General features: G+C 35.6%; 1 protein-coding gene and 1 pseudogene across 25 annotated transcripts in view; one reads left to right on the top strand and one right to left on the bottom strand.

Annotated features, from left to right (window-relative positions):
• Positions 1–18,502, bottom strand: part of LOC102952537 (sarcolemma associated protein) — a 150,543-nt gene that overhangs the window by 103,331 nt on the left and 28,710 nt on the right. The window lies entirely within an intron of this gene.
• Positions 3,705–6,686, top strand: LOC122236681 (annotated as a pseudogene).

Below are 18,502 nucleotides of genomic sequence, written 5' to 3'. Positions count from 1 at the left end.
AATGAGCAAACAGAGGTAAGAAACAACATGGGGGGCAGCAGTAGGGGGAGACTGAGGAGAAGGTCTGGCATGTGAAGTATAGCACTGAGGCTCAAGAAGTAAGAAGTCACCAAGCCTTTTAAGACATATCAAGCAGTACAACCTTTATCATATAGATGACAGGGTACTTGCCACTACAGGGTTTAGGCAGGAAAGTACTGAGATCAAATTGACATTGTTTGAGGCGTACTAGATTGAAGGCAGAAAGACCAGTTATGAGGGTACTAAAATAAAGAAATAATAAGATTCTAAACTAGGATCTTAGTAGTGAAAGGGGTTTAGTGATTGATCCTATGTGTTCAGTGTTGAAGAAAGCAGTTTCTAGCGTGGGCTACTGGATGATAATGCCATTATCTATATTTGGAAATATTGGAGGGGGGTGGTGAGTGAATGATTCATTTCAGTTTGGAGTATATTGCTTTTGGAGTCTCTATTGGACATCCAAGTGAGTAAATGTCAGCAGGCAGAGGACAGAAAACTTGGAACTTAGGGCTCAAGATATCTGAAAGGTACCAGCATTTGAGTGGTTACTAATATTGTGATGTATGAAATGATCCAAAAGTAACAATCACAGGGAAAACAATGACTGAACTTTTAGAAACACTAGCATTTAAGGAGAAATTAATGGAGAAAATGCTTGAAGGAATACCAGATAGGATAGTCAGGTATATGAAAATCAGGAAAAGAAACATCCAAGATGCCAGGGAAATGGCCAAGGGCTAACAATACCTCTCCCAGTGTAAAAAAGAGACACCGTAAGTGACCTGAATAAGCTGGCAGAAATCAGAGCTCAAGATAAGTCAAGTCACCTAACTGACTGGACTTTCCGATTCTGTTGCATTAATTAATCAAAAACTAATAGGTATTTGTGCCTAAAAACTAATAGGTTCAGTGCCATCCCTTCCTGAGATCCTTAAGTAGTTAAGCCAATTTGAGTAGAAATACCTAAAGGGACCAGATACAGTTACACTACTACCTATAGGAAAAGATTATTTACAGTTTTAGTAGAAGAGTATTTATGGTTGCTGTCTGTAAAGGAAATTGATAATATAATTCTTAATAAACCAAAAGTTGCTGGCAAGCATAATAAAATGAATAAGAATTTTTTTGCCTTTTATCATTCCTAACTTCTTGTTACACATTACCTATGACTTCACATAAGCTCAACTAACAATTAAAATCTTACAGCCTTATATAACAAGTATGATAATGTAAAAATCCATAATTTTAGTACTTAGGGGGAAATATTATCAATATTATCAATCCAATAAAAATTTATCAGAAACGGAAAGAATTTCTGAAGTTAGAAGAAAAAAGATAACTTGAAAGGCGCAGGGGGAAAATAAATAAAGCAAGGATCAAGTTCCATTTCTTGATTCAATGAATGTTCTACTTTATCACTTTTTGGCAGACAATTTGTCAAACTAAAAAATCACTTACTGTTGGATGACTGTACTGTAAGTGTACTAACTGGGAGTGACACAAGTGTTTGGTCCCACCCATACAGAAGAACCCCACAAAGAACTTTAAAAAAAAAATCAATAGGAAGCATATTTTCCTGTGAGTGTCTAAAGCAAATTTACTGATATAAATTGTAGACAGAATATGACAGAATTATTTATTCCAAATGAGAAAGTTAATAGCATTTTCGTGGAGTGGGATGGGTAACTCCTAAGGTGTGAGTCATTGGATTAAAGAACAACTGGATCCAGGATTTAGCCAAAGCTGTAAAAGCAGGATTCAGGCTACAGAAGAACAAACATGTGTTCTCTGGCTGGAAAGAAAAAAAGCTGCGTTGAGTTAGTGCCTCCAGAGTTTAAATGAGTCACAGAGACAGAGTGGAGAGGATAGCACAACCAGACTCACCTTCAGCACATGGGGAAAATCTGTACTGTTTTCTTATCTTCTGATGTATTCCCTCCCTTAATAATTTACTATTAAAATTTTTAAATTACATTCAAGAAAGCTAAAATAAAAGTTACTTCCGAATCTACTATTCCAAGGATCTGGATAGGCTTTGCCACATTGCTTTGTACATGAACTAGATCAACATACAAAGCAACATCACTAACACAATCTTTCCATCCAGCGCTATCAATTTTGCTAATTTAATATAACCAACTTGTTAAATATTTATTTCTGTGATCACTAGCAAGAAGGAATGTTTACTTGCTGTATACATTGATCTTGAATGAACTGACTGCTTATATCTTTGGCCTGTTTATCTACAAAAGTCTTGATGGCCTTCTTTTATGTTAAGAAGGACATTTTATGTGTTACATATTTTCACTTTTCTGTCAAAATAAATGCAAATGAAGTCCCATTTCCATTTTTCTCATTTTTCATGGAACCAAAGTTTTCAATGTTTTTTTAGATACCCATTAATTTTAATTGCCTTCACTTGGTTTTAGGTTCTGGTAGTTGCTCATCTACCAATAAATCCTGAAGTGGTTTCCATTATTAGTCATACTACATGTGTTAGAACTTTTCACTTGCCTACTCTAATCATTCCACGTTAACTATTACATCATAGAACTGTGTTCCTTCTCAAATCTAGTGCTATCATCTATTCTTTTAAAGAAACATTTTTGTGGCTAAGTAATGATAAGAAATTTAATGGGTTTCAAGCAACTGTACTCCCAGGTATCTACCCCAGAGAAATCAAAGACAAAAAGAAATGTACACAAATGTTCCTAGCAGCAATAGTTCCTTGTTTATAATAACCAAAAGTTGGAAACAAACCAAATGTCTATCAATTACTGAACAAATAAGATATATCGGCAATAAAAGAGCGTCTGGGTTGCTCAGTTGGTTAAGAGTCTGATTCTTGATTTCGGCTCAGGTTAGGATCTCACAGTTCTTGAGTTGGAGTGCCACACCTGGCTAGGGATTCTCAGTCTCTCTCTGTCTCTCTCTCTCTCTCTCTCTCTCTCTCTCTCTCTCTCTCTCTCTCTCTCTGCCCCTCCCTCACTAACTTGAGCATGCGCCCTCCTTTTCTCAAAAATAAACATTTTTTAAATAAATAAAATGAACTATGATATATTTTACAAGATAGATGAACCTCAAAAACAATGCTGAGCGGAAGAAGCCATTCACAAAGGAATTGAATATGATTTTGTTTATTTGTTATTTCCAGAATATGCGAATTTACAGAGACAGAAAGCTGATCCGTGGTTGCCTAAAGCTGGGTGTGGGATAAAGGACTGAATGCAAATGGGCAAAAGGAAACTTTTTGGGTGATGAGAATACTTTACAGCTGGATTATGGTGATGGTAACAAACTACAGATTTACTAAAAATCATTCACTTCAAGTAAACACAACTGACATGTACAATAGGAATATTTTATGGAGTGTAAATTATATGTTAATAAGGCCGTTTTTGAAAAGCCACTGAACAGAGGAAGGATAAGAAGAATAAATACAGGGATGCCTGAGCGGCTCAGTTGGTTAAGTGTCTGACTTCGGCTCAGGTCATGATCTCATGGTTCCTGAGTTTGAGCCCCGCATCAAGCCAGAGCCTGGAGCCTGCTTCGGATTGTGTCGCCCTCTCTCTCTGCCCCTCCCCAACTCGCTCTCACACGCATGCGCTTCTCTCAAAAAAAAAAAAAAAAAAAAATTAAAAAAAAATCTAAAAAAAAAAAGAATAAATATACACACACCCATATTGACCTTGAAATATAAAAATTTAAGGGGTTCAATTTGTCAATAATAAAAGTAGCAGGAAGTATTTTAAATAACAAATATTTCGTGCTTCCAAGACTGACATAAAAGAAACATTTTCACAAGCTGATCATGGGAGAATAAACTGTCTGGAAAGCAGTTTACCAAGGTATACCAAGGGAGCTTTTAAAATGTGACTTTTGATTCACTTCTGAAAATTCAGCCTAAAGAAGTAATAAAAAAAAAAAATGTGAATAAAGATAGATCTAAGTATAAAGATATTCAGCAAAGCAAAATTTATAATAGTTTCCAAACAATGGTAACTATAACAATGGAAGGATGGTTAAGAAAATTACAGCCCATTCATGAATATCATACAGTCTTATAAAATGTTTGTGGGCCTATGGCCCAGTGTAGAGAATGACATCATCACCACCACTGCAGCTATTACCAGGGCCTGCACTCAAGAGGAAGATGCTCTAAGAAAAAGATACCCACCATTTCCTGACTATCACAGCTAGGAGAGTGCTTGCTAGAGACATATCCTGTAACTTTGCAAATGATGCTACATTTGAAATTAAGAAATGTGACCTTCATGGATTAGAAGAGGGCCCTCCTATCATAACAGTGCTCATCAGGGAAGAGGGACTCAAATAGTAGAGAATGATCAGACTCTTCACCAAGAGCATTAACAGAATATTATTCGTGGTTTTTATCGCTCATGAAGTGTCAAGAAGTTTGTGCGGAACTTGAGATTGGATAAATATCATGGATCATCTCATCTCAACCTACTGGGCTTTTGCTTTATTTGTGGCCCTTCTGTCCCAGAAATTTGTAGAGTTTACAGAACAAAGAGAAGCCTGTACTAAAGACAAAGAAGGATCAATGCACATGTATGCCAAGAACTGCTAACTACTGGGGCAATGACATTGTCAGAGCTCAGGTCCCCCTGGGAGCCGGTATGGGTCTGGCCTGTAAATACAATGGAAAAGATGAGTTCTGCTTGACTTTATATTTGAAAATTACAATATGACAGTTTTGTGGAAATCAACCTTTATTTTCATCTGTGGGAATAACTGCTGTGGAATGGGAGCATCTGCTGAGAGAGCAACAGCCAGCACTGATTACTACAAGAGAGAAAATTTTATTCCTGGGCTAAGAGCAGATGGAATGTATGTTCTATGTGTCCAGGAAGCAACAAAGATCGTAGCTGCCTATCATAGATCTGTGAAGGGGGGTCATGCTGATGTAGCTGCAGACTCACCAATATCCAGGACACAGTATGAGTGATCCTAGAGTCAGTTATCATACACAAGAAGAAATACAAGAAGAGTGACCTCATTATGCTTCTCAAAGATAGAAGAGTAGACAGCAATATAGCCAATGTTGAAGAATTAAAGGACATTGATGTTGAAGTGAAGAAACAAATTGAGAATATGGTCCAGTTTGCAGCAGTTGATTATGAACTAACTTTAGAAGAATTAAGCCATCAATTGACACCAACAATCCACCTTTTAAAGTTTATGGTGTGAATCAGTGAATCAAGTTTAAGTGGGTCATTTAAGGAAGACTGTAAATTCATCATTATGTCTTCAATGAAACATTCATAGTCAACTTTAAGAGATTTTGTGGTCTCAACTTTAAAAGGGCTAAAACCCATAAAACAAACAAAGCTTTGTGAACGTATTTATGCTATGCTATAAAATTAGGTTTAAAATTTTGGGGAAAAAAATGTAATGGGTTCCAAAGGTTGAGTGATGCAGTGGAAAGCACAATGTCTTCCCTACATCCCACAGTTTCCTAATTTCCCTCCATAGAAGCAGACATGTTACCAGTCTCTTCTATATTAAGAAATGATTTTTTTTAACTGAAACAAACCAACGAATGTTTAAAACTCTAGCTCAAAATGTTTAAAGGAAAAACTCACAAATTCTTACATTCAGAAAAACATGGAGGAAGAAATATAAACACTATGTAATTAACATGACCCAAGTAGCAGATGATACAAAGGTATACATTTGGGAGTTAGGAGGCATTGCGTCAAATCTCTGGGAAGATAGAATAGGAGACTTGACATGTAGGGTAGGAACTCTCTCATATCTGTACTTAGACAAATAACTCATCCTAAAATAAAATCCAATCCTTAAGGCAAGAAGAATTCTTCCCTCCTCTGTCAGTGAGTCACAAAGCTGTCTTGAGCTGATTTTGTCTATCAAATCAGAAGACAAAGCACTTTTCTCCTGTCATGGGAATTACATAAATATGTTTTATAAACAAAAGTTATTATAATAAGAGGAATCCTCTAATATGTTTTTAAGTAACAAACTATATTCCATAACTGTGGAGTCAAACTCCTGCCTTTTGCTTCCTGACAATGTTACTCAACTAATTTGTTCTCCAACACAGAAATAATGACCCCTATAGTGGGCTATCTACTGCAGCTATAACCCTGCAGAGAAGGGGAGAGCTTCTAAAGATCTAAGAATAAATGTATTGAAATACAACTTTCATTCTTATCCCTCGCAGGGAAAAAAATAAATAATCATCTTCATTATGACTGCCACCATAAACTGAGGTACCATACAGTGACTTGCTTACAGATGAAAATTTCCAAAGGGATGGAATAGCTGAGTCACTTTAATTAAGTATGTCATATATAGTCAGTGAAAGAAAATGATATAATATTATGAAAGTCATCTATTTCTGTAGTCTGTTAGGAGTTCCAAAATGAATTAACATGGTTGCTGACTCGGAAAGTGATTTTCACATACTCAGATTTCTCTCTTAAACCATTTGGATACAGTCTTTTTCTGGGATTAAGTTAAGTAACATCTATGCACCCAGTCATTACTGTAGGTCATGCTCTACCAACAGTTCAGTTGTTTACCTTACAAAGTTAGCTTTTACTAGAATGGACTAATTGAGCTGTAACATTCTCTTGGGCTTTATGCTGGTTCCTAAATTTAAAATTGAAACATCAGTTGAAGAAAACTAGGTACAACCTAACAGCCTATGTAACTTAACTACAACTATATTAAGCTACATGCATTAGTTTCAGAACAAAAAGAATTGGGGGAAAAAAAAAAAAACCTCTATAAAATCAAATGAGATTTTTACTGCTGAAAAAGTCTACAAAATACCCTCAACAATAAGATAATTTAGGCCCCAAAGAAGCTGCCTATACTAAACATAAGACATAATAGTAAAGCTGGGGGAGGGAAACGGGGACTTCAAAATACCTAAATAAAAAATGAGCTAAATTTCAAATGACAAATTTAAGAATTGCTCACTTGACTAACAATATTATTGGAAATAAATGACTGCATTAGAAAGAATCTTATATACCAGTAAAAATAGGTAACATTGATTGAATCCTTCCTATGTGCCAGATTCTATATTAAGTCCTTTACATGTATTATTAACTCATTTGATTCTCACACCCCTCCTATGAGGTATTATTACTATCTCCACATTATAAACAAGAAATCTGAGGCACAGAGAGGTTAAATTACTTGCCAGAAGTCACCAAGTGAATAGGAAGAAGAACCAGGGCATGAACCCACACAGTGATCTCTTAAACTGCAGTCCCTAACTCCCCCCTCTAACCTCCCAACTCTTAACCAGTCTACACACTGTCTTTTTAATTTTAGTTCAATTTCCCATTTCACAGATGAGGAAACTCTGTCCCCCAAGGTAAACAGAAAATTCATTCAAGACTGAAAACTATTTTTTTAAGTAATCTGCCAGCCCAAAGTGGGGCCTGAACTCACGACCCCAAGATCAAGAGTTGCATGCTCTACTGAGCTAGCCAGGCATCCCGAGGCCTGAGACTATTTAATAACAATACTAGTACTAGGACTCAGGTTTCCTATTTACATTCTGCTTTCCTATTTCACATTAGGCTTTTCCTATTTTCCTGTCATTTTTCCTATTTTACAGTGAGCTTTCCCCATGTTTTGTCTTTTAAAAAAAAATAATTTGGGGGCACCTGGGTGGCCCAGTCAGTTGAGCGTCTGATTCTTGATTTTGGCTCAGGTCATGATCCCAGGGTTGTAGGACCAAGCTCCATGTTGGGCTCTGCGCTCAGTGTAGGGCCTGCCTGGGATTCTCTTTCTCTTTCCGCCTGTCCCTCTCCCCTGCTTGTGTGCGCTCTCTCTCTAAAATAATAAAAATAAACAAATAAATAAATAAAATGATTTGTTTTTCTGTGTATACTTACTGTTGAAGTCAGGAGAGTACAATAAAGTACAGAAGAAAATTAAAATCATTCCTCCTGGCTTCCAAGAATAACCCATGTCAACATTTTAACATACTTCTTTATATGCAATGTAAGACCAACACTCTGCTTACCTACCCCATATTTTCAAAGAAGTTTAGAGACATAATTTATATATAGTTGTGTATTTACTTGACTTTTTCATTTACGTCATTATTTTTCATGGTATTAAATATTTTTGAAAATATGACTAGCAAATGGCATTTCATAAATTTCATTAATTTAGACTATATATGGTAAATTCTTGCAATTACTCTGTGATGAAACTGTTATACCTACATCTTTTTGCAACATCGCTGATAATGTTCTAGATTAGGTCCCTAGAAATGACATTACTAAAATTAAAGGGTATGACAATATCTAACAATTACGGGGTTAACACTATTGCCAAATTACTCTAAGCACTTCACAGATATTTGCTTGTTTAATCCTTGCAACAGAGAGAGCAAGGGACCCCATAAGAGAGGGAATGAATGCCTAGAGAATAAGTGACTTGCCCAAGATCATACAGCTAAAAAGTGACAACCAGGATTGTCTACCTCACACCCAGGTAGTGAGGCTCCAGGACCCATGCTCTTAATCACTATGCTGGCCTATTTTACTTACACACTTTTTCAATGTGATGTGAAGTCTCCTAGAAGTTTACTACAAATGTACAAATATCCTCTCAGGAACCTGTAGTTTTAGTAAGCATCCCAGGAGATTCTAAAATTTGAAAGCCACTATCCTGATCTAAAAATTTTAAAAGAGAACATTTAACGGCACCTGGGTGGCTCAGTCAGTTGAGCTTTCAACGCTTGATTTCAGCTCATGTCATGATGTCATGGCTGTGAGATCAAGCCTGCACTGGGATCTGCACTATCAGTGTTTGGGATCCTCTCTCTCTGCCCCTCCCCTGAATGTTCGTTCTTTCTCTCTCTCTCTCTCTCTCTCAAAATAAACATTAAATAAATAAATAAATAAATAAGAACATTTAACAAAGCCTTCTCACAAAACCTCTGATAGTTACATTGATGTTTGAAAATGGATGAAAGAACCAAGTAAGAGAGTACTCAAAAATGATTAAAATAAATCTTTATGACCTTGGATTAGGCAATAGCATCTGAGGTATGACATAAAAAGCACAAGTGATCATATAAATGAAGAATTTTAAGATCATTAAAAATTACTTGAAAAATAAAAGGTAAGCTGAACCTCATCAAAATTAAAAACTTCTCTGCTATAAAAGACACCATGAGGACAAATACTATGTTATTCCACTTACATGAGGCACTTAGAATAGGCAAATTCATAGAGCCACACAGTAAAAATAGAGGAGTTATCAGGGACTGGGGTAGAAGAAGAAGGAGAGTTATTGTTTAATGAGTACAGAGTTTCTGTCTGGGGTGATGGAAAAGTTCTGAAAATGAATAAAGGTGATAGTTCCACAGCATTGTGAATGTATTTAATACCAGTGAATTGTACCCTTAAAATACTAAAAAATAGTAAATTTTATGTTATGTATGTTTTACTGTAATAACAAAAAAGGCACCATCAAAACAATCTATAGAATGGAAAAAAAATTTTTGAAATCACTCAGCTGATAAGGGAATTATATCCAGAATATACAACTCAACAATAAAAAGATAAATAACCTAATTTTTAAGTGGGAAAAGGACATGAACATTTCTCCAGAAAAAAAAAACAAAACATACAAATAGCCAGTAAGTACATGAAAAGATGCTCACAACATTATTAATTAGGGAAATGCAAAACAAAAATCAAAGTGAGGTATCACTTCATACTAGCTGGCTACAATAAAAAAGACAATAACAAGTGTTGACCAGGAAGTAGAGAAATCGAACCTTCAAACACTGCTGGTAGAAATGTTAAATAGTATAGCCACTTTGGAAAACAGTTTGGCGGTTTCTTTAGACATTAAATACGGAGTTATGATATGACCCAGCAATTCTATTCCTAGGTATATAACCAAGAGAGCTGAAAACATATGTCCACAAAAAAACTTGTACATGTATGTTCACAGCAGTATTACTCATAATAGCCAAAAAGTAGAAACAACCCAAACATCCATCAACTGAGTATGTAGTAAAAGTGATAAATGAAATATGGTATATGCCTACAATGGAATATTATTTGGCAATAAAAGGTATAAAGTACAGATACATGCTACAACATGGATGAACCTTGAAAACACCAGAGTGAATGAAAGAAGCCAGACACAAAACTCCACATGTTATATGATTCCATTTATATGAAGTAACTCCTGGATAGGCAAATGTATAGAGGCAGAAAGTAGATTAATGGTTGCCAGAGGCTTGAAGAGGAGGAAATGAACAGTGATTGCTAAATGGGTACAGTTTCTTTGGGGAGCAATAAAAATGTTCTGGAAATAAATAGTGGTAATAGTTGTAAATTTTGTGAGTATACTAAAAACCACTGAAGTGTAAACTTTAAAAAGTTAAAAAATAAACTAAAAATACATTTAAGAAATTCATGATAAGTACATAAATTTTGAAATAAAGCTCTTAGAAGTAGTAATTTAAGACTGTAAATATGTGAATTTTGAGAGAATTAGGGAGGAAACTCGACAGGATAAAGTCTGCACAGACAATGGAAATAAAGATAGAAATGTCAAAACTGTCGAAAAGTTAAGAACTAGAAAAGTACAATGTCAGGCAAACAAAAGTTTTAAAAGTTCTATTAAAAGTCACATTGAGGAAGACAGAAAAGTGAGTTTCAGAGTAGAGAAGAAACAAAAGAAATAACCACCAAAACAAAATCATTCAATGTCTAATATAACATTAGACATTAAATAACTGTCTAAGCAGTTCCTTGATGACCTTCAAAAATACTTTAAGTTTATCTGTTAGTAAAGAAGAGGCCAAGATACATATATGATCTAAATTTATAAAATTAAAGGAGATATGTACAAATTTCACCAAATGTAGAGCACTAGCAATTCAGAACAAAACTCAAATTTAACCAGAATACTTTGGGGCCATATGATAGCATTTGCTTTTACACAGCAAATTTATAGGACAAGAGGAACTGAGTTATGTTGGATTACCTCTCAACAAATCAGAAACATTCCAATTTGTCCTAAATAGGCTGAGGTAATAATGAAAGATGGATGATGGTACATGCGGGCTAGAATGTTAGCTTCGTAGAGTCAGGGACTTTGTTTTGGTTAGAACAGTGTGGGGCACATAGGAAGTGCTCAGTGATGGCTAAATCAATCAACAGGATTTTGAAATCTGTAGAATACTGTGTTTATGTTTTGGGAATTCACATGTAGATTAAGGAATTCTACACATCTAGAAACGGAATTGTAATGTATGAAAAACCAGAGATATAGGACTAGAGTTTCAGAGGATGAAAAGAATTTCTCTTTAAATACCACACTGACTAGAGGTAGATGAGTCTATATAACTTGCTTGTGTTGTTAAATACTTAAACATATTCATAAATCTCCTCTATTTTTTACATTGTCAGTATAACAGAAAATATAATGGCTCCATAAACTTCTAAAAAATTAACTATTTAATGGTAAAAATAATTATATATACATAGAATTCATCATAGACAAATAAAAGGAATACACAATATAGAAAATAAAATCTAAAGACAAAGATAAAATTTAAGTAAAATATAACAGACAAAATCAGTATCTACAAGATCTAAGAAGAAAACATAAAACCATGTTAAAACCTAGACAGTACTAACTCTAGAACAATGAGCACAGAAGACAAAGTTCCCCACCTTGAAAGAATTCAAGATAACAGAAAAGAAAAAAACTATAATAACAATCCCATAACAGAGTTGAGAACAATTTCTAACAATGACCAATTTGGCTAAAGACATCCTACTGTAAAGCATTAGTATTTCATAAAAAGTTTCTATGCCTGTCATATAAATACTAAAATCAATACCAACAAAAGGTATTTACATAAAAATATCACTAACAAGTTTGCATTTAAACATTTAATTAACATAATTATGGCAAAATTTTGTTTCTTAAATCAAAGTACTCTATTGTTAGAATGACAAATGGCACTATTCAGTTATTTCACTTTTCTTTTTAAACAAGATACCTGCAGGCAACAGACATGCAATTAAAGCTGTAGTTCAAATTCAAACAATTCACTCTGAACATACCAAAAAGATATCCCACTAAAATATCCTGTCATACTTCTCACATTTGAATACGATTTTAGATTCACCTCAGTTAAGGACTTTATTTAAAATCTAACATATCTGGGGCACCTAGGCGGCTCAGTCGGTTAAGTGTCCAACTCTTGATTTAGGCTCAGGTCATGATCTCATGCTTCATGAGATGGAGCCCCTCATTGGGCTCTGCACTGACAACATGCAGCCCGCTTGGGGTTCTGCCTCTCTGCCCCTCCCCTATTCATGTGTATGTTCTCTCTCACTCTTTCTCTCTCTCAAAATAAATTAAAAATAAACATTTAAATATTAAAATGTCGGGATGCCTAGGTGGCTCAGTCAGTTGAATGCCCCATTATTGGTTTTGGCTCAGGTCATGATCTCACAGCTCACGGGTTCAAGCCCCATATCGGGCTCTGCACTGACAGTGTGGAGCCTGCTTGGGATTCTCTCTCTTCCTCTCTCTCTGCCCCTCCCCTGCTTATTCTCTCCTTCTCTCTCTCTAAATACTTTAAAAAATAATAAAATAATAAAATAAAATCTAAAATATCAAGCAAAATTTAAGATGAAACGCCTTTATAGAGTTTCAACTCTAAAGTTTAGTAAAGAATGTAAACTGGTTCAAGTATGAGAGATCTCTTTTACTAACTGAAATTAACAATTTGTGAGTACTTAATGTAAGCAAATTTAGATGCTATGCCATAAAACTTAAGGTATTTTTTGAGTTTTCCATTGATAGAGTTCATTTGATAATTTTTGAAAATCATATTGAAAATATTGAAATGAACTTTTAAATAGTCATAACATAGGAAATTAATCATACCTTAACTTTTATTTTGTTCTCAAACTGTTTTTCAAGACCCTGAGAAATTTACACTCAGTTTCAGGCATGTTATCTTAGAAGGAGAGCTAGATTTTCAACAAGGAAGTGACAGTGCAGATTCTGGGTTTTGACATACATGCTGTACAAGAGAAAACATTGTGCAAGTTAAAGACTACTAAGGTTTAGAACTGCAACACATGCTAAATAAAATGGTACATTTTTTTTTTAAGTAAGGCTGCTGCTATATACTTACATTGGGCCAAAACTCACAAAAAGCCATTCCTCCAAAGTCTTCTTTCCCTGCCCCCCCATCCCACTCAAAATAAATTTTTCCATCCTAGAACCCATATAAAATGTATTTTTAAAATACATTTCAGTACATCTTTATTATCTTTACATTTATGAATAAAACTCTGTGAAATTGAAAATACTTTATTTGATCCCTTTGCTCCAGAATAACTTAATTATGTTTTTCTATTAAATTTAGAGTGAATTTTGAATATTTCTTCTATACTTAAAATCAGATACTTAATTTCTAACTACAGACTTCATAAAAACAGTTCCAGGGGTGCCTGGGTGGCTCAGTCGGTTAAGCATCCGACTTCGGCTCAGGTCATAATCTAACGGTATGTGGGTTTGAGCCCCACGTTGGACTCTGTGCTGACACCTCAGAGTCTGGAGACTGCTTCAGATTCTGTGTCTCCCTCTCTCTGTGGCCCTCCCCTGTTCACACTCTGTCTCTCTCTCTCAAAAATAAACATTAAAAAAAAAAAACCAGTTCCACATACATGACCTCATTTTACATAGTATAAATTCAGAGGAATTATTAGTCTTACATATTTAATTAATAATTTCTTGCTATCTTCATTTTTACTTAATGTTGAAACTACATTTTAATAATTACATATTCAGCACTTACCACAAAAACAAGAATGTAAAACTGAAAAACTATTGTAAAATTACATGAAATGAAAATAAGTGACCAAACTAACATAAAATAGAATTTGATAATTTGCAAAATGTATCTCTCACTGCAAAAATATTTAGATTTGATCAGTGTTTCCATTTTTTTTAAATCTTGGTTTATAAGTTCCTATAACCATTCTTTAATAGTTAAGTGTTCATCAGGATAGATACAAAGACATTTAACCCTTTCATTGAATATTATAGGATATGTGCTAAAAATTTAATTTTGGCCAAATATAAAATAACTATCAATCATTCACAGATTAACCAGTCCTTAGAGTGTCTCTCATTCATACACTTTGGACATAGCAAGAGCTGGATATATATCCAGCTATCAGTTACACACACACACACACACACACACACTTTGCAGACATAATTTTTTTGTACCAAGAGAAATGCAAAGATAAATTCCTAGCTGTAAAACCTCAGAATATCAAAGAGTACTAGAGGGCTGGAGGCATCAAAATTCCAGACTTTAAGATGTATTACAAAGCTGTAATGATCAAGATAGTATGGTACTGGCACAAAAACAGACACATAGATCAATGGAAAATAGAGAACCCAAAAATAGACCCACAAACATATGGCCAACTAATCTTGGACAAAGCAGGAAAGAATATACAATGGAATAAAGACAGTCTCTTCAGCAAATGGTGTTGGGAAAACTGGACAGCGACATGCAAAAGAATGGACCTGGACCACTTTCTAACACCATACACAAAAATAAGCTCAAAATGGATGAAAGACCTAACCGTAAGACAGGAACCCAACAAAATCCTAGAGGAGAAAGCAGGCAACAACCTCTTTGACCTTGGCTGCAGCAACTTCTCACTCAACATGTCTCCGGATGCAAGGGAAACAAAAGCAAAAATGAACTACTGGGGCCTTATCAAGATAAAAAGCTTCTGCACAATGAAGGAAAACAATCAGCAAAACAAAAAGGCAACCGACAGAATGGGAGAAGATATTTGCAAATGACATATCAGATAAAGGGTTAGTACCCAAAATCTATAAAGAGCTTATCAAACTCAACACCCAAAAAACAAATAATCCAGTGAAGAAATGGGCAAAAGACATGAATAGACACTTTCCCAAAGAAGACATCCAGATGGCTAACAGACACTTGAAAAAATGCTCAACATCACTCATCATCAGGGAAATACAAATCAAAATCACAATGAGAGACCACCTCACACCTATCAGAATGGCTAAAATTAACAACTCAGGCAGCAACAGATGCTGGTGAGGATGTGGAGAAAGAGAAACCCTTTTGCACTGCTGATGGGAATGCAAACTGGTGCAGCCACTCTGGAAAACAGTATGGAGGTTCCTCAAAAAATTAAAAATAGAACTCCCTATGACCCAGCAATTGCTCTACTAGGTATTTATCCAAAGGATACAGGTGTGCTGTTTCAAAGGGGCACATGCACCCCAATGTTTATAGCAGTTTATATAGTTTATATCGATAATAGCCAAAGTACGGAAAGAGCCCAAATGTCCACTGACTGATGAATGAATAAAGAAGATGTGGTGTACATACACACACACACACGTGCGCGCGCGCGCGCACACACACACACACACACACACACACACACAATAGAATATTACTCAGCAATCAAAAAGAATGAAATCTTGCTATTTGCAACAACGTGGAACTAGAGTGTATTATGCTAAGCAAAATTAGTCAGAGAAAGACAAATGTCATATGACTTCATTCATATGTGGAATTTAAGATGCAAAACAGATGAACATAAGGGAAGGGAAGCAAAAATAATATAAAAACAGGGAGGGGGGCAAAACATAAGAGACTCTTAAATACAGAGAACTGAGAATTGCTGGAGGGGTTTTAGGTGGGGGAAATGGGCTAAATGGGCAAGGGGTATTAAGGAGGACACTTGGGACGAGCACTGGATGTTATATGTAGGGGATGAATCACTGGATTCTACTCCTGAAATCATTACTGTACTATATGTGCTAACTAATTTGAATGTAAATTAATATATACATATTACATTTTATATATATTATATATATAAAAGTACCAGAGAATATCATCCATGCTACTGAATTTCTAATGTGTGGAATTACAAAATTTTAACATTCCCATGCATTTTTGACATCTGGGATTCATGTCCCATTTGCACAAATCGTATTTAATGCAATACGATACCAACATACATTTAAGCCTACTGAAAAATTAATGTGGATAAGGAATGCCTAACCTAGAAGACTTTTCTCACTCCACATCGCACCACCCACCAAAGTCTCCTCAGAATTACCAACAACTAAAACTGGAGAAACAAAATTACCATCATGGAAATGTACATACACATATCTTTTACATGGTAATCTTTTTTTTTTAATTTTTTTTAATGTTTATTTATTTTTGAGAGAGACAGAGACGGAATGTGAGTGGGTTAGGGACAGAGAGAAAGGGAGACCCAGAATCTGAAGCACGCTCCAGGCTCTGAGCTGTCAGCACAGAGCCCGATGCAGGGCTCGAACTCACGAGCTGTGAGATCATGACCTGAGCCGAAGTCGGACGCTCAACCAACTAAGGCACCCAGGTGCCCCTACATGGTAATATTACCCTCTGCGTCCACTTATTCAAGCACTGTCAGAGCTGTAACACTCACTATTTATAGCCTTTTACCCATTGCCAGTGAGCTTCCATACCTACTACTCCACTAATAGCCCAGCTTTTAATACTTATACTCCCTATAAAGTGACATTTGAGTGCTGTTAATAATTGTCTTCTCAAAAACTCTCCCTTGCCTTGTATCTCACAAACCCAATCTTTCCTGGTCCTCCTTCTCTGGCTGTTCTTCCAACTGTTTTCTTTTTCCCTGCCAGCTATTTCAATGCTGATCATCCCCAGGGTTCTCTAGCCTCTACTTTTCTAGAGATGTACAAACTTCCCTGGGAGTATATTTCCTACACCCTTCACTACTTTGGTTGATGACTCCCAAATCTGTCTCCCTCCATACAGATGATTTTGTTGCACTCCCGTTTGTTTCTAACTGTCCTTTCTACTATATCACTCTACCAGGTCTCCTTGCCTCTAGGCAATATCTTCCACATTATCACCAAGACTGCTCCTCTAAAAACAAAGATCTAACCATGTGATTCTTTTGAAATCTTTTCGAACTCCTCACCACCAGTCCTAAAGGAAAAAAAATAGCATAACATTAAAAGCCTTCATGATTTGAGGGGCGTCTGGGTGGCTCAGTTAGTTGAGTGACTGACTTCAGCTCAGGTCATGATCTCACAGTCTGGGGGGTTCAAGGCCTGCATCAGGCTCTGTGCTGACAGTTCAGAGCCTGGAGCCTGCTTCAGATTCTGGGTCTCCCTCTCACTCTGCCCCTCCCATGCTCATGCTCGCTCGCTAGCTCTCTCTCTCTCTCTCTCTCTCTCTCAAAAATAAAAACACTAAAAAAAAATTAAAATCCTTCATGATTTGATCCTAAGCTACTTTGTCTGCCTCATCTTCTCTTCCTTCCCCCATATTATGTTACACAAAATCACTAAAAGTTTCTCAAACAAGGGGCATCTGGCTGGCTCAGTTAGTATAGCATGAGACTCTTGATCTCAGGGTGGTGAGTTCAAGCCCCATGTTGGGTGTAGAGATTACTTTTAAAAAACAAAGTTTCTCAAACAAGCTACCTTTTTTTTTTCCCTTCATGCTATTAACTCATGCTATTTATTGATATTGCCTAAAGTGTACTTCCCCCTCATGTGCATGCTAAAATGCTGTTCTTCTTTTAGGACTTGTTTTAGATGTCACTTCTGGTGACATTCTGTTCCCTCCTTCATTGCCTTATTAATCGGTCATCTTAGCCTCAACATTTCTACTGCAGTTCATTTAAATAGCACCTCTCTTAGCAATTATTTCATTGTTTTATTGTAATTATCTGTATACATGTCCGTTTATGTAGAATCACTAAAAGCAGGGATCATCTCTTGTCACCCCTGTAACCCTGTCAACTTGCAAATATGCCATACAGTAAATGCTTAATAAAGAGATGCTCAATAAGCAAATGCTATGTAATTTATGTCACTCTCTACCTACTCTAATATTTGACCCCATGAAATCATATATCCCAGAGTTTTATCTGAAAATATGATTAATGTAGATTCAGTCCATGACAAAGCAGATGAATCAGCAAGATAAAGTAGACCGAAGAGATGTTTGGAAAAAAACATTTATGACTAAATCCCATAACTCAATGTCAAATGTCAGAGTTATTCACAAAAGACACTAAGTAGTATATCAATGATACAGTCTTCTATCTGCTTAAAAGAACACTACTTCAAATTATAATTTCTTTATGTCTTACTTTTCTCATCTGAGAAATACAAACCATTTACCTTATGAATATTACAACACTCAAAAGGGAATGAAAAACAACTTTATTTTTGTTAAAATACATTCTTATTTGATAATTCCCACAGGTAGATAATTTTCACTTTGAGTTGGGAAGTAAGCTGAATGTAGTAAAACATATGACTGTGTTCAATTATTCCACTGCCTCTTCCTATATGAACATTAAATTACATTTCCTGCTCA

Source organism: Panthera tigris, chromosome A2 (genome assembly GCF_018350195.1).
Source record: "Panthera tigris isolate Pti1 chromosome A2, P.tigris_Pti1_mat1.1, whole genome shotgun sequence".
NCBI lineage: Eukaryota > Metazoa > Chordata > Mammalia > Carnivora > Felidae > Panthera > Panthera tigris.
The sequence above is the reverse complement of the archived record's forward strand: the minus strand, read 5'-3'. Positions and strand labels throughout refer to the sequence as shown.